General features: G+C 47.2%; 1 protein-coding gene across 1 annotated transcript in view; it reads right to left on the minus strand.

Annotated features, from left to right (window-relative positions):
- Positions 1 to 20,243, minus strand: part of IPP (intracisternal A particle-promoted polypeptide) — a 523,673-nt gene that overhangs the window by 350,241 nt on the left and 153,189 nt on the right. The gene's annotated exons all lie outside the window — the stretch shown is intronic.

Below are 20,243 nucleotides of genomic sequence, written 5' to 3' on the forward strand. Positions count from 1 at the left end.
GCCTAGGGAAACAAGTAGCCTTTACTGGTGTGTGTGAGCATGCACAGGATGTGTGTGTTTGTGTGTGTGGAGGGGGGATATCTTATGTCATTTCATAAATAAATACCATTTTCCATCAGTGATTCAAGGGACTGAATGTACCTTGACTTCCAGAAAGCTTTTGACAAAGTTCCTCATCAAAGGCTCCTTGGTAAGCTCGAGAGTCAAGGAGTAAATGGACAAGTCCTCTTGTGGATCAAATCTTCGCAGTGGAAGATAGTAAGCAGTGGGGTGCCGCAGGGCTCAGTACTGGGTCTTATGCTCTAACTTGTTCATTAATGATTTGGAGTTGGGAGTAAGCAGTGAAGTGGCTAAGTTTGCAGATGACACTAAATTGTTCAGGGTGGTGAGAACCAGAGAGGTTTATGAGGCACTCCAAAGGGATCTGCTGAGGCTGGGTGAGTGGGTGTCAGTGTGGCAGATGAGGTTCAATGTGGCCAAGTGCAAAGTAATGCACATTGGGGCCAAAAATCCCAGCTACAAATACAAGTTGATGGGGTGTGAACTGGCAGAGACTGACCAAGAGAGAGATCTTGGGGTCGTGGTAGATAACTCACGGAAAACGTCTAGACAGTGTGAGATTGCAATAAAAAAGGCCAACGCCATGCTGGGAATTATTAGGAAAGGAACTGAAAACAAATCAGCCAGTATCGTAATGCCCCTGTATAAATTGATGGTGCAGTCTCATTTGGAATACTGTGTACAATTCTGGTCACCGCACCTCAAAAAGGATATTATAGCATTGGAAAAAGTGCAGAAAAGGGCAACTAGAATGATTAAAGGTTTGGAACACTTTCCCTATGAAGAAAGGTTAAAACGCTTGGGGTTCTTTAGCTTAGAGAAACGTCGACTGTGGGGTGACATGAGAGGTTTGCAAGATTATGCATGGGATGGAGAAAGTAGAGAAAGAAGCACTTTTCTCCATTTCTCACAATACAAGAACTCGTGGGCATTCAATGAAATTGCTGAGCAGTTGGGTTAGAATGGATAAAAGGAAGTACTTCTTCACCCAGAGGGTGATTAACTTGTGGAATTCACTGCCACAGGAGGTGGCGGCTACAAGCATAGCCAACTTCAAGAGGGGATTGGATAAACATATGGAGCAGAGGTCCATCAGTGGCTGTTAGCCACAGCTTATTGTTGGAACTGTTTGGGGCAGTGATGCTCTGTATTCTTGGTGCTTGGGGTGGGGCAAAGTGGAAGGGCTTCTAGCCCCACTTGTGAACCTCCTGATGGCTGCAGGGAAAAGTCTGATTTGGGGTTGGTGCTGTAGCAGTGCGATTCTTCCTCAATCTCCTTTTGTCCTCAAGACCAGCTATGCGTGCGTTCTCAAAGGAAGAGACAGCCTGGTGGATGGTGTGCCTCCATGCTTTGTGATCTGAGGCTAGGTCAGACCACTGGTGATGGTTGATGCGACAGGTGCCAAGGGATTTCTTCAAGGAGTCCTTGTACCTCTTCTTTGGTGCCCCTCTATTTCGATGGCCGGTGGAAAGTTCGCTATACAGAGCAATCTTGGGAAGGCGGTGGTTTTCCATCCTAGAAATATGCCCTGCCCAGCGCAGCTGCGTCTTCAACAGCAGTGCTTCGATGCTTGTAACCTCCGCCCTCTTGAGGACATCAGTGTTGGTCACAAAGTCACTCCAGTGGATGTTGAGGATGGTGCGAAGGCAGCGCTGATGAAAGCGCTCAAGGAGTCGCAGGTGATGCCGGTATAAAACCCACGATTCGGAGCCGTAGATGAGGGTTGTCATCACAACCGCTTTGTAAACATTGATCTTTGCGCCTTTTTTCAGATGCGTGTTGCTCCACACTCTTTTGTGCAGTCGGCCAAATGCACGATTTGCCTTTGCCAGCCTGTTGTCAATCTCCTTGTCGATCTTGGCATCTGAGGAGATGATGCACCCTAGGTAGCTGAACTGCTGGACTGTCTTCAGAACTGATTCACCCACAGTGATGCAGGGAGGGTGATAATCTTCCTGGGGTGCAGGCTGGTGGAGAACTTCTGTCTTCTTCAGACTAACTTCTAGGCCGAATAGCTTGGCAGCCTCTGCAAAGCAGGACATCATATGCTGCAGAGCTGATACCGAGTGGGAGACAAGTGCAGCATCATCAGCAAATAGTAGCTCTCGGATGAGTTTTTCCATTGTCTTGGAGTGAGCCTTTAGTCGCCTCAGGTTGAACAGGCTGCCATCAGTGCGATAGCGGATGTAGACACCATCGTCATCATCTAGATCTACTGCGGCTCTTTGAAGCATCATGCTAAAGAAGATCGTAAAGAGAGTTGGCGCGAGAATGCAGCCTTGCTTTACACTTGTGCCTATTGGGAAGGGCTCCGAGAGGTCGTTGCAATGTCTGACTTGGCCTCGCTGGTCTTCATGTAGCTGGATGATCATGCTGAGGAACCTTGGGGGACATCCTAGACGTTCCAAGATTTGCCACAGGCCTTTCCTGCTAACGGTATCGAAAGCTTTGGTAAGGTCGACAAAAGTCATATATAGACCCTTGTTCTGTTCCCTGCATTTCTCTTGGAGCTGCCTGAGAACAAATACCATGTCGGTGGTGCTCCTGTTAGCTCTGAAGCTGCACTGGCTCTCTGGGAGGAGTTCTTCTGCAATGGTGGGCACCAGTCTGTTCAGGAGTATTCTGGCAAGGATTTTGCCTGCGATGGAGAGCAGGGTTATCCCCCGGTAGTTGGAGCAGTCTGACTTTTCTCCTTTGTTCTTGTGTAGAGTGATGATGATTGCATCGCGAAAGTCCTGTGGTAGTTTGCCTTGTTCCCAGCAGGTGACAAGTACTTTGTGAAGTGTGCTATGTAGTACTGTGCCCCCATGCTTCCAGATCTCTGGTGGGATTCCATCAACTCCTGCTGCCTTGCCACTTTTCAGTTGCTTGATGGCTTTAACAGTCTCTTCTAGGGTGGGGATCTCATCCAACTCTGTTTTCACTGGTTGAAGTGGGGCGAGGTGGATTGCTGAATCTTGAACTACGCGGTTGGCACTGAAGAGAGCCTGAAAATACTCCGACCACCGATTCAGTATGGATGCCTTGTCTGTGAGGAGCACTTGGCCGTCTGCACTACGCAAGGGACTCTGAGCCTGATATGATGGGCCATATACTGCCTTCAGGGCTTCGTAGAACCCTCTTAAATCACCAGTGTCTGCAGACAGCTGGGTTCTCTCTGCAAGCTTGGTCCACCACTCGTTCTGAATGTCTCGAAGCTTGCGCTGGAGGATGCTACATGCAGCGCGAAAGATTGCTTTTTTCCCGGGACAGGAGGGCTGAGCAAGATGTGCTTGGTAGGCAGATCTCTTTTTCGCTAGTAATTCTTGGATCTCTTGATTGTTCTCGTCAAACCAGTCCTTGTTTTTCCTTGTGGAGAACCCGAGGACTTCTTCAGAGATCAACAGGATGGTAGTTTTTAGGTGTTCCCAGAGTGCTTCTGGAGAAGGGTCTGTGGGGCAACTGGGGTCCTCAATTCTTGACTGGAGTTTTGCCTGGAAGGCAGCTTTAACTTCGGCTGACTGAAGGCTGCCAACCTGAAGCTTCCTCTGAGGGATACCTCCTCTCCTGGGTGTGGGTTTAAAGTGAAGACGGAGATTGCAGCGTACAAGACGATGATCCGTATGACATTCCGCACTGGGCATTACTCGGGTGTGTAAGACATCTCGAAGGTCTCTCTGGCGCACCAGAATGTAGTCGATAAGGTGCCAGTGCTTGGACCGTGGGTGCATCCAGGTTGTCTTCAGGCTGTTCTTCTGCTGAAAGATAGTGTTGGTGATGGTGAGCTGGTGCTCCATGCAGAATTCTAGGAGGAGGCGCCCGTTATCATTGCAGTTGCCAATGCCGTGTTTGCCAAGTACTCCTTTCCAGGCTTCCGAGTCTTTACCTACTCTGGCATTGAACTCCCCCCCGAAGCTTTCTCCACACAGATTGTAAATACACTGGAGTATATTGCAGAGAAAATTTCAGTAAATGCAGCTTTTCTCAGCCCCTGTAGGATGAGTTGCTCCTGCTGGAATTCTCTTTTGTACAGTAACATTGCCATCCACAGCAAAGTTGCTCCTTTCTAAGCTCATTGACTTCAATTGATTTAGAAGGATGTAACTTTGCAAAAGGTGCCCCCTATAAATTCGTTAGTCTTTAATATGCCACAAGACTGTTTTCTTTTTATACATCTCTTAGAGGCCCTGCAGCCTTGCTCTCCTTTGCTTTTGGGCTCCTTCCATTTGGCTTAAGTAATCTTGAGTATCAGTACTAAATCGCATTACAGTAAATAGTATTTAATTACAGGTCAGTGGCTTTAGGACTGAAGCCCAATTAACTGATTTGCTACTGAATAACTTTCACTGAGTAATGTCTGTTACAGATTAACACCACACAGAACTGTTTTGCAACTGTAGACAAGAAAATTGCAACTATATTTGTTTTGAATTGTTCATAATATATCATTGTTTCAGTCTTAATTTAAAAGATATAATTTATTTTAAGTTACATACAATCGGCTGATCTGATCGATAACTTCAGCTCATGTAAATGATGATTGCCAGCTGATCAGAAAAACCCTTTAGCAGCACAAATCAGTGACTGAGGCTTTTCATAGCATAGGGACAAGAAGAATTGCCTACTAATATCTGTACATCAAGTCACCCTTAAAGGTACAGCTGCAGAGATTAGATTAGGCTTGCCTGGGCTGCCTCGGTCAGGGCTTATGTGCAGATATTAACAGGCAGTCATATTGGTATGTACAGAACAACACAATTGACTTCCTCTTTCTATTTCTGGCTCTAGAAAGTCAATTGTATTGATCTGTACATAGAACTTTCTACAGGGCTCTGGGAAGAAGCACTTGTGAGAGAAAATCACCCAAAGCGTGATTAACATGTGGAATTCACTGCCACAGGAGGTGGTGGCGGCTACAAGCATAGACAGCTTCAAGAGGGGAATGGATAAGCATATAGAGCAGAGGTCCATCAGTGGCTATTAGACACAGCTTATTGTTCGAACTCTCTGTCTGGGGCAGTGATGTTCTGTATTCTTGTGCTGGGGGGGCACAGTGGAAGGGCTTCTAGCCCCACTGGTAGACCTCTTGGCACTTGGGGTTTTGGGGCCACTGTGTGACACAGAGTGTTGGACTGGATGGGCCATTGGCCTGATCCAACATGGCTTCTCTTATGTTCTTAAAAGGCTGAAGAAGGATCGAAACCATGAGAAGTCCTAGGAAAATGGTCCCACATTCTCTCTTTGGATTTTTGAATTCCTTTGCAACTATTTACCACATTGGGGGTTTGGAGGAAAGACTGAAACATCATTGAGGCTATATCAGCAAAACTGACTATATTATGAATTGCATGGCATGGACACTTTGTATCTATTGAATTTTGAGTTGCATTAAAGGAACATACACGGCATTCCAGAAGAATTGATATTGTTTACTGAATTGTATTTTGATTCTTGCACAATATATGTATTAACACACATGAGTTGTGAATGTTAAATTTATTTTCCGGTGCATTACTATCTATACATTATTGTATACACACACAAACATATAGACTTTGTCTATGCATCAGAAGCTGTATTATTGTAACACATTAAAGAAGAAGACTGCAGATTTATACCCCGTCCTTCTCTCTGAATCAGAGACTCAGAGCAGCTTACAATCTTCTATATCTTCTCCCCCCACAAGAGACACCCTGTGAGGTGGGTGTGGCTGAGAGTGTTCTCACAGCAGCTGCCCTTTCAAGGACAACTCCTACGAGAGCTATGGCTAACCCAAGGGAGGGCTTGGCTGTGACCCATTTTCAGAGGCTTCATCATGACCCACTTTTAGGTCCCAGCCCACAGATTGGGAAACACTGTCGTTTCAGATAGGAACTGGCAAGAAAATAATACATCAGTTCTTAAGTACATATGCTAGCTACTAATCCAAAGAGAAGACCCTGATGCTGGGAAAGACAGAAGGCAAAAGAAGAAGGGGATGGCAAAAGATCAGATGGCTGGACAGCATTACTGATGAATTTGAGCAGACTTCAGAGGATGGTGGAAGACAGGAGGCCTGGCGTGACTTGGTCCATGGGGTTGCAAAGAGTCAGACTTGACTGTGTGACTGGACAACAACAATCCAAAGTGCTGGTTTTAAAACTATCTATGAGAAAGCCTCCTTGCAGATAAACCTTAAGATTTATCAATAAGGTTCTGCTCTAAATACCATCTTTTTTGGAGTTATGCATCAACTTCCAGGAGAAGCAGTGCTTTTTTGACCATGCCTCCAAAGTTTGGAATACACTGTCTTGTGAGAAGATGCAGAGAGTCACATCAAGCCAAAGCTAAATCCAAAACCTAAAACAATTTATGTACAAATGAACCAAAATGACATTAAACATTGTACAATCTTTCACATTCTCCAGAACTCTTCAGCAGACTAGATGTTAAAAACAAAACAAAGTCAGAGTGGGAAGGAAAATAAAAAATGCAGGTCATGGTATTAACATCTCTTAAGAAGCTTGTTTGTTTGTTTCTGGACAAATTAAATCATTTTTAGGGAGATTAAGTGGAATTCTGGGCTCACTGTTGCTTTTGCTTCTGTTAAATTGTTTTATAATATTATTTGCTTAATTTATCTCCCCCCCCTTTCATTAAGTGTCCTGAACATTTATGTTAAAAAGTGATATATACAATCTGTAAATAAATATGCATAAACTCTAGATGGCTAATCTGAACATTCCTCTGTGCTGGAGAAACCATTGTTCCTAAAAATATTCCCAAAGCTCCCTTTTCATAATACTCTTCCAAGGGTTGTTGGTATCACTGTCCCAAAGCACAGTAAGCAAGAAATAAAACCACTCAAGTTTTCCCCATACAATGGACAGTGTCGATGATGTGAATGCACTGCCCTCTAGTGGTGATTTAGAGGATTGTGTGCCTCTCTGCCAATTTTGCCAGTGTACACTCCTTTGAGAGGTCCATTTTGAACAGTGGCAAAATTCATATTTCCACGAGGACGGATCTGCAGCTGGACTTGTGATTAATCAACTCCAGGATCAACTCCATTTGTGGGGAGGAGTCATGACCTGGAAGGCAGATGACATCCTGGGAACAGATGGCACTTAGATCTTTCACAAACAAAACTCAGCAAGGAAAAGCACCTTCTTTGGGAGGCCCTAGATTGTTCCTAGGGTTTCAGCCAGCAACATTTATTCCAATATGAGTTTTCCTAATGCTGTATGAAAAATTCAGTTGTGACTCATAAAAGCTCATGTTGTTAGTCTTTAAGGTACCACTGGACTCCAGTTTTATTTTCCTGCAATTGTAGCCCACCCTCTGGAACTTTTCAACCAACTTGTGTAGCTTGTGGGAGCCAGTTTGGTGTAGTGGTTAAGTGCGTAGACTCGGAGAACTGGGTTTGATTCCCCACTCCTCCACTTGCAGCTGCTGGAATGGCCTTGGGTTAGCTATAGCTCTCGTAGGAGTTGTCCTTGAAAGGGCAGCTTCTGGGAGAGCTCTCTCAGCCCCACCCACCTCACAGGGTGTCTGTTGTGGGGGATGGAGATAAAGGAGATTGTAAAGTGCTCTGAGGCTCTGATTCAGAGTGAAGGGTGGGGTATAAATCTGCGGTCTTTACCTTTAACAGCAGTGATGTGCAGATACTAGCAGATGGTAACATCTCCATGCTTTTGACAGGTTTTGGTCTATCTAGTTCATATTAAAGACACAAGAGCAAGACATGTCATTATTTTTGGTGAGCAGGCAAAGCTTAGTGATCAGGAACTTTGACATAAGGGCAGTGTGGCCCCAAAAGGAATTCTGGGTGCCAACTGAAGATCTCAAAAAAATCAGGTACATATTTTGGGACAGTAGACAAATACCATTTTTATGCATCAGAACATTACTGGTTTCTTGGGCAAGAAGATTATTGAGAGGGTGGTTGCAGTGCAGTTACAGAGCTTTCTGGATGACACTTCCGTGCTAAACCCTTTCCAATCTGGTTTCCGCTCAGGTCATGGGACAGAGACGGTTCTGGTTGCTCTCACAGATGACCTCCAGAGGCATCTGGATAGAGGTGGCTCGGTGGTACTAATGCGTCTAGATCTATTGGCCGTGTTTGGCACGGTTGACCATCAGTTGCTCACCCACCACCTCACCAATGCTGGGATACAAGGGTTGGCCTTACAGTGGCTCTCCTCTTTCCTTCAGGGTCACGGACAAAGGGTGGCAATAGGGGAGGAACTGTCTCAACAGCACCTACTTGTGTGTGGTGTGCCACAAGGGGCAGTCCTCTCCCCAATGTTATTGAACATCTACATGCACCCCCTTGCCCAGATTGCCCAGAGGTTTGGGCTGGGATGTCATCAGTATGCAGATGACACCCAGCTCTATCTGTTGATGGGCAGCCAGTTCAACTCCTCCCCAGAAGACCTGACCATGGCGCTTCAAGCTGTGGCAGGGTGGCTCAGGCTGAGTCAACTGAAATTGAATCTGACGGAGGTCCTGTACCTAAGTCGTGGTGGTCTAGGAACTGAGGTCTTATTACCGACCTTTGATGGGGCGCAACTTACACCAGTGCCCAAGGTTAAAAGCCTAGGGGTGCTTCTGGATTCCAGGTGGCAGCCACTGCCAGATCAGCCTTTTATCATCTTCAGCTGATAAGGCAGTTGGTCCCCTGCCTCGAATGCAACAACTTAGTGACAGTGATCCACGCCACGGTCACCTCAAGATTGGATTACTGCAGTGCCCTCTACATGGGGCTGCCCTTGTCCCAAAACTGGAAGCTTCAACAAGTGCAGAATGCGGCAGCCAGGTTGCTATTAGGCCTTCTCTTACAGGAGCATATTCAGCCTGGGCTGAAGGCACTGCATTGGTTGCCTATTGCACACTGGGTTCGTTTTAAGGTGCTGGTTCTTACCTTTAAGGCCCTATATGGCCAGGGACCTGCATACCTTAGGGACCGCCTTTCCCCACATGCTCCCTGGAGAGCACTTTGGTCTGGGTCGCAAAATCTCCTCTCAATTCCTGGCCCTAAGGAGGTCAGGCTCATGACAACTAGAGGCAGGGCCTTCTCTGTAGTGGCCCCATGCTGGTAGAATGAGTTGTTGGAAGAAGTTAGGGCCCTGCGAGAGCTCATACAGTTCTGCAGGGCCTGTTAGATGGCACTCTTCCACAAGGCATTTGCAAACTAGACTGCTGGCCACTACAGTTCTTAGGAAACATCTGGACCACCTCTTGCAAGCTGCTCTATAGCAGCAGCGGAAAGGACCATCTAAGACTCGCCTATAGAGAACATAAATCTGAATGTAAGATCATAGCATTGAAATGTTAATTTCCTATGTTTTTAAATTGTTTTGTGGTTTTTATGTCCTATTATATCTAATTAGATTATATCCAATTAGATGGCATACTCATGAGCATGTAAGCCGCCCTGAGCCCGGGAAGGCAGGATATAAATGGAACTAAATAAATAGAATGTTGCATCCTCATAATGCATTTATGTTTGTTACAGAACATCTCATTGGTTCCAGGAGTATTTTTATTAATACTAAACAAAAAAGCATTCCCTGAAATAAGGAGCAGGTGTTCAGCATATGTCCCCCATGGTTACATTATGGAGGTTGCCTGGTGTGGTCATTGCAGCCAAACCTTGGAAGAGATATAATCAGTGGGTATTTGTGGGAAGCAGCAGGGAAAGGTGGAAAGCTGGGGTTGAGAGGCAGAGGATGGAAGATGAACCCCAGCAGACAGAGTGGACAAGAAGAATACTTAAAAAGGGAAGGAAAGCTGGACCTATGTAAAGAGAGACCAAGACAAGGGCATCAGGCGGGAAAGGTGAGAGCTTGTGCCCACTCTCAATACTTGCCTTCCTCCTGGAGCCAGGATGGCCAAAGCCGGTTGGGGCAGCCAAATTAGATGGCTTATAGATAAGGGGGGGCTGTATGATCAAGGAGGAATTGGACTGGACCAGGAGCTCAGCTATTAGCCCATCAAGAAAACGTCTGTTCTGTATCAATCTTACCCGGTCCTTCAACTTTGGGGGGGGGGGGGCTGTTGAGGCAGGTAAATTCCTCAGGGCTTCTCTTTCTCTTTTGCCATTTGGGGATTTTTTTAAAAAGCTCCTGGGATCCACACAATACTGTTGTCCTAGTTGCCATGATGTTTGTTTTGTTTGCTAACTTCTGAGGAAGAAGGGAAGCTGAACAAGGTTTAATCCTGACTTACAGGGAGAATCCTAAAACTCACCAAAGCCACATTCCAGTAGATAGCAGCATGTACTATGAAAGCCACATGAGCATCCATTCCTGTGTTCTGCTTTAATAACGTTGATTAAATTGAAGGCAGACCTCCCCCTCAACAATACCTGATAATCAGGGCATTTTTTTTAGCAGGAACGCAGTTCCAGCTGACTTGGCATCAGGGGGTGTGGCCTAATATGCAAATAAGTTCTCGCTGGGGTTTTTTTTAGAAAAAGCCCTGTGGGAAACAATGGTGATGTCAGGGTGTGTGTCCTAATATGCAAATAAGTTCCTGCTGGGCTTTTCCTACAAAAAAGCCCTGCTGATAATAATGTAGGAATGTTACAGCCAGCTACAAAAGAACAGACAATATTTAATTAAACTATAGGAGCAGAAGTGATGAAGCAAAATTTAACAGCCCTGAGAAACTTCAATAGTATTTTGACACACTGGACAGCCTCACACTAATATTGTGTGAAGTGTTATTTTATTTTTTTAAATCACCACTGATCAGATCTGAAAAAAGACAAGAGAACAACAGAAAAAACTTCTTTCTTGGAGGTTTTAAAACAGAGGCTGGAATGCAGATCCTGTGGAGGGGAGGAGGGGCTGGTTTTGGAGAGTCCCAGCTGCCTTAGCATCAGGGGGTGTGGCCTGATATGCAAATGAGTTCTTGCTGGGCTTTTTCTACAAAAAAGCCATATGCTAAACAATGGTGATGTCAGGGTGTGTGGCCTAATATGGAAATGAGTTCCTGCTGAGTTTTTTCTACAAAAAATGGCCCTGAGGGGAGGTATTTGTGAATTTCCTATTTGTGCAGGGGGTTGGAGTAGATGACTCTGGGGGTCTCCTCCAACGCTCTGATTCTGATTCTAAACTTGAACCTACCATAATGGTTACACCAAGACAGGACTTTGTGTAAGACCTTACTCCCCCCCCCCAAAAAAAAAGAACTACAAGCTTTGCAGGAAATCACCTTGAAGTTTACTATAAATAAAGTTTAAGAATGGGATGACAAAAAATTGCAACAGAAATCTGTTCAGTTACTCAGTCTTGAGAATGACAATATGCTTTTAACATACAATTAACCATGTATTGCAAATAAAATCAAATACAGCTACTAGGGTTGCCAAGTCCAATTAAAGAAAAATCTGGGGACTTTGGGGGCGGAGCCAGGAGACATTGGGGGTGGAGCCAAGAACAAGGGTGTGACAAGCATAATTGAACTCCAAGGGAGTTCTGGCCATCACATTTAAAGGGACAGCACACCTTTTAAAATTCCTTTCTTCCATAGGAAATAATGAAGTATAGGGGCACCATCTTTTGGGGCTCATAGAATTGGACCCTCTGGTCCAATCATTTTGAAACTTGGGGGGTATTTTGGGGAGAGGCACTAGATGTTATACTAAAAATTTTGTGCCTCTACCTCAAAAAATAGCCCCCCCCAGAGCCCCCAATACCAATGGATGAATTCCCTATTATTCCCTATGGGAATCGTTCTCCATAGGGAATAATAGAATGCCCAGTAGACATTTCCCTCCCCCCCCCACGCTTTCTAAAAGGGGGGAGGGCCTCCAAACCAGGGAATCCCCTGCCCCCTCCCTCCCTCTCACACATACACACACACACTTACCAGATCTTCTTCCGGAGAACTCTTGTGAAAGCGAAAGCAAAAGAAAGGGCGGGGCTGTTCTCCCAAGCCCTTCCTGCTCCCTGCCCAGCCTTAAAGGAGCAGACATTTTACAAACGGCTCAGGAGCTCTATAATGAAGCCTACAGGTATGTTCTCCCCCCCCTCCACCCCCCACCCCACGCTTCCCACTTCTTGAAGACCGGGAGATGAGGCTGCAAACCCAGGAGACTCCCGCCAGAGCGGGAGGGTTGGGAAGCCTAACAGCTACCCTAGTACCTATTTGAGATTGTTAGAAATGTCCAGTTCCATCCTATCTATGTAGTAAACACAAGTAAACTGGTATATAGCAAACCACACAGACACATTCTAGTTAGTTAGTAGAGCTGCCATCCTCCAGGTAGCACCTGGTGTTCTCACACTATTACAACTGATCTCCAGATGACCAAGATCAGCTGGAGAAAATGTTACAATTAATGCTATAACCTGTAACTTATATGTACAATAAAGAATATAAAAGAAATAATTTAACTGTGAATTCATTGTTTCATATATTGGCCATTGTCATACATATATCATTGCAAAGACTCAATAGTGATTTTTAGCACAAATATATTTGAAAGTAAGGCAATCCAACTGTTATTATCACACCAGTGCTCTCTTACAAGATTGAACTATCATCAAAAAAATCCACTGCTAGTATTCAGTCCATTGCTGTAAGATGAATTACTAATAGTCCACTATTGTGGCTGTTGTATTTTGGCAGGCAGTCAAACCACTGTCACATTATTAGGGTTTGTAGAGTCTTTCGGGATCAAGTGCCGTGTTCTACTGGAGAAAGTTTTCCTTCCAGACGTTTCGTTCTCAGCTGCGGAGAACATCCTCACTGGCGTTGCAGCCGGAGCAGGCGCTCAGACCTTCTTGGCTGCTGTGCATTGAGTGGGGCCAGGGCTGCTGGAGAGCTGCTATTTCTAGGCTGGAGGGGGTGTGATGAAAGGGCAATTGGTTTTTGAATGTGCCAATTGTTTGGTGGGGCTTCCTGGAAGGGTAGTGATAAGGAAACTGGCTGTTGAATGTGACCATTGTTCTGTGTTAATTGCTGGGAGGGTTGGAAGGGGGTTGAAGATAAGGAAGATGGTTGTTGACTGTGCTGATTGTTCTGTGGAATTTGCTGGTTGTTCTGAGACTTTCTGCAATTTATAGTCTGTAGGGTGTTTTGCAGAGCTGGGTACCAAGATTGGTGGATGAAAATGCCTTCTTCCTTTCTGTTAAAATTGATACTTCCGAATCAATAGTCAGAAGTATACGGAACTCCATGGAAAAGGCGGGAAAGGAGCTTCTGCAGCCTCAGGGAAGCTGCTTGCCTCGTTTCTCGCCTTTGAAAGCCTTTTCCCACCACTCCCATAGCCTCCCTGGGATCAGGGAGGGAGGGGGAGGGGGAGAGGAGCCCCAGCAGCCAATCCCAAGCATGCATTTGCAAAATGCATTGCAAATGCATGCTTTGCAGGGCTGTTGTGTAGCTGATGACTGGGCTAATCCCCCAGCCATCAGCAGCATTGTTGTTCTTTTGTTTACTGGGGTATCCAAGTAAACACTGTTCTCTGGCCAATCACCGAGCAGTGGTATTTTTTGAAACTGCTCTGTGTAGGGCCAGAGAACCTTTTTAAGGAGTCTGCCTGGCTGGACTCAATTCCATTGCTGCTGTGTTGGTGTGAGAGAGAGATTGTGCTGCACTGGCCCTTGACCTCAGCTGCTGCTGCTCTCTCTCAGTCTTGCCTGACCTGCCTGGAGAAGACATCTAAGGTAAGACAATCTTGGGGTTCTTGTTTTTATTTTAGTTAGGATAAAAGTAAAAGGACTTTTTAAGATTCAGAGTCCCTTTACTTATCCAGATGTGGGTGGGTGGGTAGCTTATTTGGGGTTAGGGGGTTCTGCTGGGGGTGAGTGCCTGGGGTGGGGGGTTGCCAATTTGCCTATATCTTATTTTAGTGAGAGGACTTTTAAAAGTGCACTGTCCTTTTACTTTTCTTGATTTGGGTGGCTTGGGGTTAGGGTGAAGGTTTTTTGCAGGGAGGGGTTGGTTAAGTTCCTGTATTGTAAAAAGTAAAGTTTTTTACTGTTTTAAAAGGATTCTGTATTTGATTTGTTGCTGCTGTATTGTGCTGCTGTTGTTCCTTTTCTCTTCTGGTTCTGGTTCTTTTTTTGGGGGGGGGCTGTTTGGCCTAATTTTTATTGTTAAAAAGTTCAGGTTTTTAACAGTAGAGTTTGTTGGCCTTTTCTCAGTTGCATTTGTTTGGATCTGTTGTTGTTGGTTTTGCTTCCTATCCTGTTGTCCCTTTTCCTGGTGCTAGTTGTTGTTGTTGTTTTTTTTTTTTGGGGGGGGGGGGTGTTGACTGATTTGGCCTGAGGTTTTTTATTGGTAAAAGTTGAATTTTTTAACAGTTGAGTTTGTTGGCTTTTCTCAGCTGGATTTGTTTGGATCTGTTGCTGTTGGTTTTACATCCTGTCCTGTTGTTCCTTTTCCTGGTTCTGGGTTGGTTTGTTTTTTGGGTGGGGGAGTTAAAAGTTAAGTTTCTTTCTGTCACATTTTGATTTTTTTAAATTACCTCTGGTTGGTGTGAGGGGGTTGGTGCGTGGGCTGTGTGGGGTGGGTCACTTTCATGTTTTTATAGAGCTATTTTTGGAGTCTGAGGGTGCTTTCGGTTTGCCTAGAGCCACTAAATAGGCTGCCCCACTAATAAGGGTGTTTTTAGGGATTGTGTTTTTTTAAATTTAAAAAAAAAATTAATTCAGTTTAGGGCTTTATCTTCTTTCAAAATTCAAGTAGGCCAGATAGGGGTGATTTAAAAAGATTTTACATTTCTCATAAAAGGCAGCGTGACAACTAGGCCACATCAGGCTCCCTTTTAAAGAGACTAGGGTTGCAGTGCATCTTGCTTTCAGCCACTGAAAGCCGGTGCATCCTTAGATTTCCATAGGGTAAACCACAGCTTCTTTCTAGTTATAGGGGATACCTGATTTCTAGTTTGCAAGGAAATCCAGTTTGTCCCAGGATCTAGTTAGGAGAAGTTTAACTAGGAGGATATAACAAGGATTGCCTTCATCTCAAGGTAGCCTTTTAAAAACTGCAGCCAGGTAGAGGCAGGATCACCTAGTCTCCTAAACTTTACCAGACTACTACTACCCCAACCCAAAGGAGGACAGGTTAGGGACCAAAAAAACAAACAAACAAGTTTTGGTGGGAGGGTTTTTAAAAAGAAGTCAGGGCACCTGTTGGTTCAGGGTACAGTGCAGTGAGTTAGGTTTGTAAAAAACCCCACTCTCAGTTCAGGTTGTTTGAGACTGGCCAAAGGTGACATGAGTGACAGACAGCAGAAGAGGGGCCCTGGGGGCAAGGCCAAGGAGAAGACTAGAGGGGTGGAGGGGAGGGGGAGGACCCAGTTTTCCCCCCCACCTGTGCGTAGGGCCACTCCACAGCCGGAGTGTGATGAAAAAGTCTCGCCTTGGGCCCTTCATCGAGGCTGCTGCTGGGGCGCCCCCAGAAGAGGTGCCATTAGGTGCTGGCACTGAGCAGGGGTCTGCTGCTTGGACAGTCTCTCCTCCAGCTGATGTCGCTCGGCCTCAGCAGCCGGAGGAGGGGCAGCAAGAGCAGCCCTCCTTGGAGATGAGCTTTGGGGACAGTTTTCTGTCCAAAACGATCACCCCAAGGAGGGTGCAGAGTGTAGTTCAGGAGCTGGAGGAGAAGCTTGTTAAGGAGGACAGCCCCTTTCTTCAGTTCCTTTGGGCACCAGCAGTCCTTCAGGGGATGGCCAGGAGGGGAGGCCGCATGGTGTGGAGGGGAAAGAAATGGAGACACGTGAGGTTGCTCCATCTCCTTCCACTTCTCCCCGGCGGCCAGCCCCTCCTGCCACCCTGAGACATGATATGTCTGCCCCGAGCACCTCACAGGAGGTGGCTCCAGACACCCAAGCTCCGTACACCTCCGAAGTCTGGAAGCATTTCTGACTTACGGAGGATCCATGCTATGCGCAGTGCCAGCTGTGCAGGGCCCGGATCAGTCGTGGGCGGGATCCTGCCCACCTGACTCCGGGGGGATGCAGAACCACCTGTGGAAGCACCACCAGGCAGTGCTTCTTAAGGGGGAGAAGCAGGCTGGTGCTGGGATGCCCAAGAGGCCAACACCACCCAGCCAGGAGGTCCGTCCCATCATGACTACCTCCAGAGCTCTCCAGGAGAGTTCCGCGACAGGGCAGGGACACCAGCCATCTCTGCCTGAGATGTTTGGTGGGGGTGGGCACCTGTGTGCCAAGAGGGCGAATCAGGTATGGCAGGAGGGTGATCGCCTGGAACCTTGCCAGGTCGGTCACCCATGGGCTTCCATTTTCAGTGATCAAGAATCCTGGGGTGCTAGGGTTGCTCGAATACCTGGCGCCCTGGTACAAAGTTCCTGCTAGAACCACCATTAGCGGGACCATTGTGCCATCTGTTTTCAGGGCGACCAGATGTGTGGTGAAGGAGCATTTTTCCTGTGCTGCCAGAGGACTGTTCATTTCACCTCAGATATCTGGAGCTCCCAACATGCGTTCGAGGGGTATCTCTCCCTGACTGCACATTGATGGCAACCCAGTGAGCTGCAGGGTGGGGGTGGCAGTAACAGCAGTCAGGGTCAGGGCCACCATTGCTATCGCTGGGCCTTGCTGTATGCCAAAGCAGTCGACACGCCGCACACAGCGGACACTCTTGGAGCCATCCTCTCACGGCAGTTAGAGGGCTGGGTAGGCAGGGACATCGCCACAGGCTTCGTGGTGACTGATGGTGGCTCCAACATCAAGGTGCTGTCCAGCGTCAGGGCCTAAAACGCCTTCCTTGTGTGGCCCACCTTCTCCACCTCATGGTTAAGGACGCATTGGGCCAGATGAAAAGCCAGGATCATCGGTGTCTAGCCACGACCCATGAGTACGGACTTCTGCCCCAGAAGTATCGGCACATCACGGGTCACTTCTCACACAGCAATACGGACTTGTCTCTGCTGTGTGAGAAACAGACACTGACAGGCGTGCCAGGGCACCACCTGATCGGTGATGTCAGCACACGCTGGAACTCCACCTGTGCCATGCTGGAGCGCATGGTGGAGCAGAGAGCAGCCCTGGATGCCTTTGTCTCTGAGATGAGGGTCTTTCGGGATGAGAACCATCTCACCCAAGAGGATTGGGTGGTCATTTCTCAGACTGTGGAGGTTCTTTGGCCCTTTAAGACCGACACAGAAATGCTCTCGTCTGATATGGCGAGCATCACACTGGTCATCCCCATGGTCCACATGGCCTGTGAAGACCTGGCCTCGTTTCTAGTGCCAGCTCAAGGTCGTGCAGATGTTCTTCCAGCGGTGTGTGCCCTGGTTGTTAGGCTGCAGGATGGGCTCGAGGCCTGCTTTCAGACTTTTACCCAGGGTAAGGTCTACATGATGGCGACCATCTTAGACCCACACCTTAAGGGTACGATCACCAAGTGGGCCAACGATCTTGATCACTGCCGAGATGAGCTCTCCCAGAAGGTCGAGCACTGCAGAGTTAGGGCAGGCCCAGTGCCGGTAGCTGAGGAGGAGGGGGGTGGAAGCAGCTCATCTGCCACTTCCACTACTGTTCATCCCCCACCTCCCCAGCTAGGCAGTGTTTCCCACCAGACTCACGCCAAGAAGAGTGCCGAGATGACACTCATCGGGCGGCTTGTTGGCCCCTCTGGGACCGGTAGGCCCCTGAGAGCGGAGACGGGTGCTGCGATGGTGAGGGACTATCTTTCAGAGCCCAACGAGTCTCAGGAAATGTCTCCTTTGGACTACTGGGTCGTGAAGGAGGCAGTCTGGCCGGCCCTCTCCTCCATGGCCAAGGTGTTCCTCTCATGCCAACTGACGAGCTTGCAAAGCGAGCACATCTTTTCACATATGGGCGACATTGTCTGCTCACATTGCGATTGCCTGCAACCCTGGACAGTTGAGCAGTTGGCCTTCCTGAAGGTCAACTTGCCTCTGTTTGGCTCCCTGAATGTAGACTTCGAGAGTGAATGAAGCGAGCACCTACTTGTGCCTGCATCCTCTCTTGGTCCACGATCGGAAGGTGGTTGTAAAATGCTCTCCCACTAAACATAGACTAGAGTCCAAAGACAGCGCAAAAACTCATTCACAAATTGATTGGCAGTGCACCCCCCCCACCCCTCATCCACCCCCAAACCAAAAGTGAATGCTGATTTAAAATCTGCAAAGCAATCCAAATTTCCCCAGTCCCCATCCACACATGCCTAATAATACTGAAAGGGCCATTGCAGCCCCCAACTGTAACCGACAGAACCCACAGGCCCAGCCAGAATAACCCAGTTTTTTTTTCAGGGGCAGGAGGAAGAAAGAGGGAGGTGCCAGTGATGATGACAGGAAGCCAGCAGCCATACCAATGCTGAGGTCCCTCTAATGGGACAGTGATAGCTGGTGTGTTGCTGCTGAGCTGAGAGAGAAGGAATGGTTCCCTTCCTCTCACACAATCTGAGGCCCTCCCAGTGATCTTCCTCATTTGGGGTACAACTCCAGCTCGCCTCCTCGTGGTGCACCCTGGGTAACGCAAAAGAGCCTGGACCAGCCAACCATCCATCACTCAAGGTGTAAGTCTAAATGCTTCTTGCTTTGTGTCAGATACAGAATGATGTGGAGCTAGGTGTGGTCCACCACTTCTCTTGTTTGAGAGTTGTGTTGTTTGGAGCTGGCATCTGTAGATTGCGTGTTCTGTGGCAGGGAAGCTGACATCTGGGTGAGAGACCCAGAACCAGCATGCTTGTTGTGCTTGGCCAGCTCTCCCCACGTTGTTTGGGGCAGGGCTGGAGAGCTGGCATCTGTAGATTGTGTGTTCTGTGGCAGGGAAGCTGGCATCTGGGCGAGAGACCCAGAACCAGCTTGCCCATTGTGCTTGGCCAGCTCTCCCCGTGTTGTTTGGGGCAGGGCTGGAGAGCTGGCATCTGGGTTTGCTGCAGCCAGGTCTGCAGAGCAGACCTTGAGCAGATTGTGTTTTGTGTGGCAGTGATGTTGGCAACTGGGTTTATATTGGTTCCAGGCTAGCAGGGTTCATAGAGTAGATAGAGGGATGTAGTGCATTTGGGTCCTATAGAGATTCTCTTGTGTGAAGTTAGATTTAGAACATAAGAGAAGCCATGTTGGATCAGGCCAACGGCCCATCAAGTCCAACACTCTGTGTCACACAGTGGCAAAAAATTTTATATACACACATACACTGTGGCTAATAGCCACTGATGGACCTGTGCTCCATATATTTATCTAAACCCTTCTTGAAGGTGGCTATACTTGTGGCCGCCACCACCTCCTGTGGCAGTGAATTCCACATGTTAATCACCCTTTGGGTGAAGAAGTACTTCCTTTTATCCATTTTAACCTTTCTGCTCAGCAATTTCATCGAATGCCCACGAGTTCTTGTATTGTGAGAAAGGGAGAAAAGTACTTCTTTCTCTACTTTCTCCATCCCATGCATTATCTTGTAAACCTCTATCATGTCACCCCGCAGTCGACGTTTCTCCAAGCTAAAGAGTCCCAAGCGTTTCAACCTTTCTTCATAGGGAAAGTGCTCCAGCCCTTTAATCATTCTAGTTGCCCTTCTCTGGACTTTCTCCAATGCTATAATATCCTTTTTGAGGTGCGGCGACCAGAACTGCACACAGTACTCCAAATGAGACCGCACCATCGATTTATACAGGGGCATTATGATACTGGCTGATTTGTTTTCAATTCCCTTCCTAATAATTCCCAGCATGGCGTTGGCCTTTTTTATTGCAGACGCACACTGTCTTGACATTTTCAGTGAGTTATCTACCACGACCCCAAGATCTCTCTCTTGGTCAGTCTCTGCCAGTTCACACCCCATCAACTTGTATTTGTAGCTGGGATTCTTGGCCCCAATGTGCATTACTTTGCACTTGGCCACATTGAACCGCATCTGCCACGTTGACGCCCACTCACCCAGCCTCAACAGATCCCTTTGGAGTTCCTCACAATCCTCTCTGGTTCTCACCACCCTGAACAATTTAGTGTCATCTGCAAACTTGGCCACTTCACTGCTCACTCCCAACTCTAAATCATTTATGAACAAGTTAAAGAGCATGGGACCCAGTACCGAGCCCTGCGGCACCCCACTGCTTACCGTCCTCCACTGCGAAGACTGCCCATTTATACTGACTCTCTGCTTCCTATTACTAAGCCAGTTTTTGATCCACAAGAGGACCTGTCCTTTTACTTCATGACTCTCAAGTTTTCTAAGGAGCCTTTGATGAGGAACTTTATCAAAAGCTTTCTGGAAGTCAAGG

The sequence above is a fragment of the Heteronotia binoei genome, chromosome 2, assembly GCF_032191835.1.
Source record: "Heteronotia binoei isolate CCM8104 ecotype False Entrance Well chromosome 2, APGP_CSIRO_Hbin_v1, whole genome shotgun sequence".
NCBI classification, from domain to species: Eukaryota; Metazoa; Chordata; class Lepidosauria; order Squamata; family Gekkonidae; genus Heteronotia; species Heteronotia binoei.